A 10,376-nucleotide genomic window follows, 5' to 3' on the forward strand; every position below is an offset into this window, starting at 1 on the left:
AGAGGATCCAAGATCAAGTTTCCTGCAGATTCAGTATGTAGTGAGGCCTGCTCTGGGTTTCCAAGTTGGCTTTTTGTTGCTGTGCCCTTACTGGCAGAAGGGTACGAAATGTATAATGTTACATTCTCACATGCTACAGGGCAGGGCGAGGCAGCTTTTTTGTAAAGGGATTAATCCCAGTTACCTTCCAAAGGCCTCATCTCTTAATAATACCACCTCCGGGGTTAAGTTCCAACATGATTTTGAGAGGTCACCAATGTTTAAACCAGAGCAGTTATTTTTATTAAAATGGATCAAATATTCTCCAATAAGATTTGATTACTATCTTATAAGAATATGAACTATGAATACTATATTCTTTATTTTAGAAGATAAATAGTTCTAAAAGCAAGATTCCCTTAGATGTTTTTTTATTGCAAGCCATATTTCACTAAGGAGTCAAAAGTGGTCTGTGAAAAAAATTTAAACACTATCATGGAAATGTTGGGAACATACAACTTGCCTCAAAATAGTGGACTGTCATAGAGATCATTTGATCCTTTTTTTTTTTTTTAGTGATGGAAGTTGGACATTTAGTTGAGTAATTTTTTCTGACTGGATAAAGGACTTTGTTTCCACATCTTCTTTGCAGCAAGCATGTGTTTAAATTACATAGGCCAACACGCTGTAAGTGAAACATTGGTATGGAATTTCCAGGAATCTACCTAAAGGCTCTCTCCTATCACTAAGGGTTTTCCCTGTTGCTCTTTTACTTCTTTCTTCCAGCCAACAACTCAGACATGGAACTGAGACTAATTAATCTTGCACATAAAGCAATCTGGAGGGTGGGCCCCAGAGTTAAAATGATGAAACAAAAAGAGAGGTGTCACAATTATAGAGGAATGAGAAGCCACCAGTCCAGCCCAATGATGCCAACTCTAAATCTTTTTTGCCCATAAAAAATAACTTTCTATCTCACTTAAGCCATAACTATCTCAGATTTTTGCATTATATACAGCTGAACTTAATCCAAACTAACACATTCAATTTGATGTAATCCTTAAAATGGCCCCTGGCCCATCATTACTCCTCCAAGGGAAGGTTTGGATGTGCCACCTGGTGTCCTACATATTTAACAGGTGTACTGTACACACAAGAGGCTAATTAGATCCCAAAACTTCATGACTTTTTACAGTCTAGCCTCATGCAAAGTACTTCTAAAAGCAATTCCACATAAATTCTATACTGATATAAGGGGTTTTTTTGTATCAGTATAGAACATTTTCTGGGTATTGGACATTAACTGGGAATTTGGATGGTGGAGAGCAAAAATACATTGCTTACTCCTTGACTTTTCTGTTGTCACAGTTACAAATTACCACAAATTTAGTGACTTAGAAAACATAAAATATATTCTCTTATAGTACTAGAGATCAGAAGTCAAAACGAGTCCTATGGGGCTAAAATTAAGTGTCTGGAGAGCTAGTTCCTTCTGCGAATTTATTACTGTACAGAAGAATCATTACTGGTCTCTTCTAGCTTCTAGAAACTGATGGAAATACTTGGTTTGTGGCCACAATATTTCAATCTCTGCCACATTGCTTTCTCTTCCATCTCTGATGCCCTGTATTTCTTTTAAGGATCATTGTGATTACACTATGCACACCTCTATAGTCCAGGATGACTTTTCCATCTCAAGTTTCTTAAATGAATAATATCTGCAAAGTAAATGCTGCTGTATAGGTGGCGGGGACTCAGGGGACCTAGGTTTAGGATGTGGACACATTTGAGTCTGTGATTCAGCCTGCCACACTGACCTAGACTTTGGCTTAGAAATAACCCAGGAAAGGACTTTCCTAACTTAAAAGTAATAGAAATTGATAGATATGACTACCTTAAATAAAACTTCTATAAATCAAAAACTAAAGTTAATATGTTAAAAGGAAAAAACAAACTATGTTGAAAATAACTCGCTAGGTGACAAGAGTTTGAAGTATTTGATATACAAAATATTACCTCTAAAATTATATTAAGAAAACCACTAAGATTCCAAACTCTTGATAGACAGTTAATTGTGCACAAGCACAAATTCATAAACGGTGACCCCCAAATCTATTCCTCTTCACAAGTATAAAACCCCCAAATAAATAGAATGTTTCACTTTCAGGATTATGATGATAATAACAAGATAATATCAGTGGTAATAGTGCAATTACCTAAATTCATGTACTTTTATAAATTACCTCAAGGAGTGGCTATTGGTATTTCTCAGGAGTTAAATAGCCCTAGGTGTCAAGAACCTTAAAAAAATGTTCATATCTTCAACTTAGCAATTCCACTTTTGGGAAATGCTCTAAAATAGAACAGAGAGAAAATTGGGAAAACCTAAATATCCTAAAACAGGAAAACGACTAAATAAACTGTGCTAAAATCATAAGATAGAATATGCTTCAGTTATTTAAATCTATGCTACTTTGAGAACATGTTTTTTAAATCCATTGGAGAAATTTGTATGATAAGGGCAGGGAGGGTGATTGTACAGGAAGCTGAGCAGATGTGAAATATCTGCTCAAAGGATGGGGAGAACATGCCTCCCCAGACCTCAGACCTGGGCTTTCTGAATGCTCTTTTCAACTGCTATGCTTGATAATTTAGATATATTGATTGTGTGAGTTTGTTAACACTGACTTCAACCAGCATCAAAGAGATACATAGGACTGAAATTCATCCAGTTAACATTACTATGGCTCTAACAAATGTTAAAATATGAAACACTGCATTCTGAATTGGTTGTTGAATGGCAAATGGTTGCTGGCCTGGGCTGAACCCTGGGATCCTCTCTGTTTCTTTGGCTTCCTGGGCCCCTTCATTGGGGCCCCTTACTTTGAATCTCTTTTTTATTGGGCAACTGATATGGCTGTCATAGCTGGGCTTCCAGGAGCTTCTCCAGCTTTGTGACTTTCATGGTAATTGTACTGGTGCCTGTACTATATGAGTTAGTGTATGTTTATCATCACACAAAAACACATATTCTTTATAGGGCAAACTTCTTCCAGATTCTTTCTTTGATTTTGGTAGAAAGAAAGAGAGAAAAAGAGGGAGGAAGAGAAAGGAAAAAGAGAGAGAGGGAGGGGAAGGGAGGGGTTGAGGAAGGAGAAAGGAAGGAAGGAGCTCATTTGATTCTATTTTGCCTCATTTGCATAATCTTTTTCTCATAAGAAAGGGATTCAATACTAAGACAAACATGAGTGGAGCACATACACTGTAGCTCTGAAAAGCTCAGAAAAAACCTTTTGCTTTATTTGGTTTAGTTGCTACCTTGTTCTTAGTGAAGCAAGAATTAAACACAGGCAGTCAGTGTGGATAGGTAATCAGGTCAGATGGAGAAAATGGAGGCCTGTTTGAGTCCAGGAAGTTGGAGACTACCCCTGGGATATCGGGATGTTAATGCCTTCAGAACCCTTTGATTGCCAAGACTGCCCCTTCCAGAAGGCTGTTAATGAAGCACCCCCTGAACAGACAGGGAACCGCTAATTAATGCCCTTTGGGTTGCCACTCCCTTCCTGCCCCACTCACTTCCTGCCCCATAGCTGCACCTTGGTCCTTCCAGCCCACCTGCTTCACACCTTTTGTCTATCCCATCAGAATCTCCTGGGCCTTGTGACAGGAAAGAGAGAGATAAGGGGGAAGAGGGCAGGAAAACAAAGAAAGTCTAAAATGTATAAAAGGGGCAGGACACCCTTACTTCTTGGGGTACCAGGATATCAGCTATGGCCCCCTTCTCCCTCCATGGAGAAGTCTGCGTTACTATTTTTTAAATAAAACTTGTTTTCTACCCTTGCCTTGGCCACTTTTCTAATGCTCAAACTTCACATTTGAGGAAGAAGAACTGGTCACCAACTACCGGCAGTATCATTAGTACCTTCATGTTTATGGATAAAAGAATGTGAATTCTACATGTTTCTGTTTTCTCTGCTTGTTTTTCACTCTGGTTAATCTTCAGCTTTTCTCAAATTGATTAATTTGATTCTACAATTTCTATTAATTGGTTTTCATGCCTTCCTCCTGAAATGGAAAAGAACCAAAGTAACGCCATTTTGTTCTGACCTGACTCCATTGTAGGCTTGCTTGTAATGTTTTCCTTTGAGCCTCCTGAAGCTGTATCTATGTTGACAGTACAGTAGGACCTTCTTGCGTCCCTGGCTATGGCCCTGATGTATAACAAAAATGACTCAGAAATGTATAATCAAAACTATTCTCTCATGTAATCAAAATATCTATCCCGACAAGGTCTTTTTTTACTTACATGTACCTCAATTTTTCTTGTGGTTTTGCCTTTATAAACCCCTGCACCCCCATGCTCTGGGATGTTCTCCCAATAGCCATTTTGGGCATTGCGTGAGACAGTCAGCAGGTCGGCTAATAAAGATTCTCAAATTTGGACTTCTCAGTGGTGATCAGTCTGTTCTTAAATTGTGCCCCACAACACTACCTCCCATAAATTCCCAATTTGAAAAATATTACCTGTTGAACAATGGTAAGAGAAAACAAATTCTAAAAACTTGTGTATTCAGGAAGGGAGAGAGGAAGAGAGGAAGAGGGAAAAAAAAAAAAAAAACTTTGCGTATTCAGTATTGTCACAATAGTACAAAATGATAGCTTTGGATTGGGTTCTCCAAGAAGCAGATGCCAAGACAGAATCAAAAGTGCAAGGATTTGATTACAGGAAATTCTTCTGGGAAAAAAAAATGGGGAAGTAGGAGAGTTTAGACCCAGTGCAAGGTTCATTCTGAGCCAAGGAAAACTGGAAGTAGGTTGAGTGAAAGGATCCTAGACTGCTGTGTGTACCCTAAAAAGCTTGGCAAGGCCATGGGGAGTTCTTAAGTCAAAGTCCTTCATCAGAGGAATTTTGTCTCCCAGAAACAAACCCATCTCGTTATTTCTCTGGTGATCAGATGGTAGCTGGGAAGCATGGCCTCAGCACAAGTAGGATAATGAATTTTCAGAGTGTAGAAACTGAGACCTCTAGTCAGTTACAGTGCTTGAAATTGAAAATCCTCCAATTACTAGATTAGGGGCTCTATTCTTCCTTTCTATGTAATGCCCCTAGTACCTCCTAGAACCATTTCATAGCTTTAGACCCTAATATTTTGCTGAGATCTCAAACTACAGACATGTCAAAAGGTGTACATATCCACAAAATTAAAAAACAAAACAATTTGCAAAGAATCATGAATCTATACGTTGGTTTCATGAAGAAAGCAATGAGATAAACATATGTAATGACACAAAACTGTTAGCACATAGTAAATATAACTCACACAGGTGCATTTGTTTATAAAGTTTTCTTCAAAGATTTGTTTACAAATAAAGAATATCTAGGAACTCTCAACATTTTTCCTGAATAGGATTAAAGAAAGGAAAATACATTTATTAGGATACTGGTTTTGTGCCATGTCACTGTGGTAGATAGTTTTGTGTATGCAACCTTAAAATGCTAATTTGTGTCTTTTATTTAATATTAATATCAATCTTCAGGTGTTATTATTTCTGTTTTAGAGATGAAGCAATAGAATTTAAAGAGGTTGAGTAATTTGCCTAAGGTCTTATAGTAAGTAAATGATAGAAATACAACATGTAGAAGTTTGCCAACAGGGAAGAATGAGGAGAATATATCTATACAAAAATATACATATGTATATATGTAAATATACATGTACATATATATGTATGTATGAGTAACATGTGGAAGCTCCTGGTTTATCTGATCCCCAGCACAAAACAACTATATATATATGTATGTTCATATGTATACATATATATACACACACATATACATACATATACATGTATATTAATATATACACATAAATATGTATAGATACATATATATGCATATATATAACCAGAAACCATGCACATACAGAAGAAAAGGTAGGCCCAAAACTCCAACATACTGACTCACATGCTTATGTCTCTGTGTGTGTGTGTGTGTGTGTGTGTGTGTGTGTACATATTTTTGTTTTGTTTTATTTGTGTGCTGGGGATCAGACAACCCAGGGACTTGCATATGTTATGCATGTGCTCTACCACTGATCTACATACCAGCCATGTGTATTTTACTATTGCAAGGAATTTTTTTCCTCTAAAGCATCTTCAGTCTTCCACCTAAATAGCTAAGGCTATTTCACACCATCTTTTGGATCAATGCTATCTACATCACAGCGTGGGACCAAATCTCTTACCAGGGGACACTTAAAGAAGTCAAGGGGAGTAGTCATGATCAAGTCAGCAGTTTTATCTGTCTCAGGAAGAAAGCCAGCACCTACGCTCCTTCTCAATATCTGACTTTCATTAAGTAGTCCCTGGTTTGGTTACTTATCCAGTCATCCTGTTGTGCTGTGACTTCATACTGTTTTGAGCATTTGCAATCTTTCAGAGGGTTAAAGTCCTTTCTTCAAAGGATAATTACAATGCACAGTCCCTCTTTGAGGTCTCCTATCTTCTGGATTCTATTTCTTTCTGTCCTTCAGTTCTTCTTTTTTTTAATTGATTCTTTTTCGTTATACTTGACAGCAGAATCCATTTGGTTATAATTATACAAACATGGAATATATCTTATTCTAGTTAGAGTCCCATTCTTATGAGTGTACATGATGGTGGGATTCACTATGTTGTTTTCTTATACGTACTTGGGAAAACTATGTCGGATTCATTCCACTGTCTTTCCTTTGCTTATTTCCCCTCCCTCCCCTCCATTCCCCATTGTCTAATCTACTGTACTTCTATTTTTACCCTCACTGCCCACCCCCCTCATTGTGAGTTAGCTTCCACCTATCAGAGAAAACATTCAACCTTTGGTTTTGGGGGACTGGCTTACTTCACTTAGCATGATAGTCTCCAAATCCATCATTTCCTGGTAAATGTCATAAAGTCATTCTTATTTAAGGCTGAGTAATACTCTTTGTGTACATATACCACATTCTCTTTATCCATTCATCTATTGAAGAGCACCTAGGTTGGTTCCATAGCTTAGTTATTGTGTATTGAGTTGCTTTAAACATTGATGTGGCAGCATCACTGTAGTATACTGATTTGGATATATGCTAAGGAGTGGGACATCTGGGTCAAATGGTGGTTCCATTCCAAGTTTTTTGAGAAATCTCCATACTGCTTTCCATAGTGGGTGCACCAATGTGCAATCTCACCGGTAATGTATAAGTGGTGTACCTTTTGCCCACATTCTAGCTAACCTTTATTGTTACTCGTATTCTTGATAATTGCCTTTCTGATTGGAGTGAGAAGGAATCTCACTGTAGTTTTAATTTGCATTTCTCTAATTGCTAGAGATGTTGAACATCTTTTCATGTATTCGTTGACCAGTCATATTTCTTCTTTTGAGAAGTGTCTTTAGTTCCTTTGCCATTTATTGATTGGGTTATTTGGTTTTGTTTGATGTTAAGTTTTTTGAGTTCCTTATATATTCTGGGTTTTAATCTTCTGCTGGAAGAGTAATTAGCAAAAATATTCTCACATTCTGTAGGCTCTCTCTTCACATCCACATTCTTTATTGTTTCCTTTGCTGTGAAGAAACTTCAGTTTGAAACCATTCATTTATTGATTATTAATTGTACTTCTTGCATGTTAGGGATCATATTAAGGAAGTCAGTTAGTGAGCAGATACGTTGGTTGTGCCTAACTTTTCTCCTAGTATGTATATGGTTTCTGGTCTAATGCCCAGGTCTTTGATACCCTTTGAGCTGAGTTTTGTGCAGGGTGAGAGATAGGGGTTAAATTTCATTCTACCACATATGGATTTCCAGTTTTCCCAGCACCATTTGTTAAAGAGGCTATCTCTTTTCCAAGGTATGTTATAGGCACCTTTGTCTAGTATGAGGTAACTATTTTTCTGGGTTTGTCTCTGTCTTCTATATTGTTTCATTGGTCTTCTTGCCTATTTTGGTGCCAATACCATACAATTTTTGTTACTATAGCTGTGGGAAGCTATCCATGACTAGCAGAATCAGGCTCCCAGATACTGGCAGTCATGAGAGACTATTTCAGATAGTCTGGGGTGTGTGACTTCTGTGCAGAGTGGCTCACTGCCTGAGAAAGTTCGAATCCTCCTGGGATGATCTGCTAAGCAAAAGGCTTTCTTAACTCCACCCCATCCTATTTCTCACAGAAGAAGCTCCTCTTGGTCCCCCTTTACCTATATGACTATAAATAAAGGGAAGGTGGGCTCCTCCATTTTGTTAGAAGCCAGATCTTAGCATGGCTCAATCCATCATGCCCCCTTCAATTTAAAAAGATATTGTCTCCTGCGGTTATTTTATTAAATAAGTTTCTCAGTGATTACCAGTGCATCCCTCCGACAGAAGCCTTTCCCTCACCCACACTAGATGTGGAAGAAACCCTACATATAGCTCTGTAGTATAATTTTAGGTCTAATATTGTGATGCCTCCTGCTTCACTTTTCTCACTAAGTATTGGTTTGTCTGCCTTCAGTTCTGAGACCTATCCGTATAGCTGATCCATATTTGTGATTGCTTTTATAAATCAACCATCTTGAATTTGCCCCACTTCTCTGCTTATCAAAGTCTTATTATGAAATAAAAAGAACAAATAAAAAGGTTACTACCCCCCCCAAAAAAAAAAACCCTTTTTATGACACTTTGAGTCTCAGTCTCTTTATAATAATGAGTTTCTTCAGCAAACAGACATTTTCAACTTGTTCCACTATCAATACTTTTTGGTTTATTAATATGGGTCTTGATACCTACCTTTTCCAAATAAAGCCTCTTTGGTTTAAAAATAGTTTTATATGCAACTTACTGATCATTTTCATGTATCACCTCAGTTAATCAACATAATAGGTGTTGTGTTACAGAACAGGAAATTGAGATATGGAGCAGGTTTGATTCTCTGGAAGAAAATGCTGAAATAGATTAGGGATCAACGTCTGTGATAAGAAAGGGGAAGAAGGGAAATTGAACAGAGGAAGAAATTAAACTGTGATGCCGCCTAAAATAGCCTTGGTCAACTTGGTTGAGAGTGATCAAGTATTGCCCATTGGCATTCCATGTCAGGTCAAAATGGCCAGCTCTTCGTACACTTTGCTTGCTCCATCGCTGGCTGCAGGCTGTCATGGGAAAGCATGACCTCAAACAAGGAGGGTTCCAACTAAGAAGACTGTAAAGGAATTAATAATGGGAAGTTATCCATGACTGCATTCTTCACAGAGCAAATAATCCTTGAAGGGAGGACCTGTGTGGTACATCTCTGTGTCTACCATGAACTCTTAAGGGGTTTCAAATAATCTGTGAAAGGTTCTTCAGCTAGTAACTAGTGAAGGTTTGATACCACATCTTTTGTGACTCTAAAGTCCATTTTCCTAGCCAGATATGGTGGCACACATCTGTAATCCCAATGATTCAGGAGGCTGAAACAGGAGGATTATATGTTCAAGGCCAGCCTCAGCAGCTTAGAGAGGACCTAAGAAACATAGGGAGACCCTGTCCCAAAATTAAAAGGGTTGGGGGATGTAGCTCAGTGATAAAATTCTCCTGGGCTAAATTCTCAGCACCCCCCAAAAAAGTTCATGCTCCCCACTAATTTCAAATATCTATTTAAGCCACTATATCAGTCACCTTTGGATTTTTTTTTTTAAATAAAATAGGCATCTCTGCATCTGCTTTGTATATTTAAATGGAAGTTATAATTTGGTCATCTAATAATAGGAAAGGGGTCAAGACAGAAGTTTAATTACTAGGTAAGTTTAATTATACAGATAAGGTATAAACTTAAGAAAAAATTGACTTCTTACCAAGCTAAAAAAAACCCCAACTTATTAGTGTAGCTTCTTTTAATTTTTCCTTACCAGAATAAAGATAGGAGTTAGATTCTGAGGCAAGTTTTCATCTAGTGGGTCTCTCAGGATTCCAACTGTGGAGAGATAAAGAACCCGGCATTCAGATAAAGCTATTAAAATAAATATCTTTTAGGATACACAATAGCTGGTACATAAAGTTGTTTTTAAATTTTATCTAATTCCCATGAACTCCTTTATATGAAAAGTCTTTTTAAAATTGTGAGTTTTGAAGGCTTTGAGTTGAGATAAATGAAGTGAATGTGTCTTCTCTCTGGTTTGTGATGATATCCTGAGTTTTGTGGCTTATGGTTTATGGTTTTTGATTTCTAGGACCATTTTAAGGGAACAACAAATCTTGCTTCAGCTGCCACAGGAAGTTTACACTCTATCCTGAGCACAGGAAAGGAAGGAGGGGTGCAAATGCTATATAAATACATTCCAGGATGTATTTGTCACTGTGACAAATACTTGAAAACAACAACTTCAGAAGAGGAAAAATTTATTTGGGCTTACAATTTCATGGACT

Source organism: Sciurus carolinensis, chromosome 9 (genome assembly GCF_902686445.1).
Source record: "Sciurus carolinensis chromosome 9, mSciCar1.2, whole genome shotgun sequence".
Classification (NCBI taxonomy): Eukaryota; Metazoa; Chordata; class Mammalia; order Rodentia; family Sciuridae; genus Sciurus; species Sciurus carolinensis.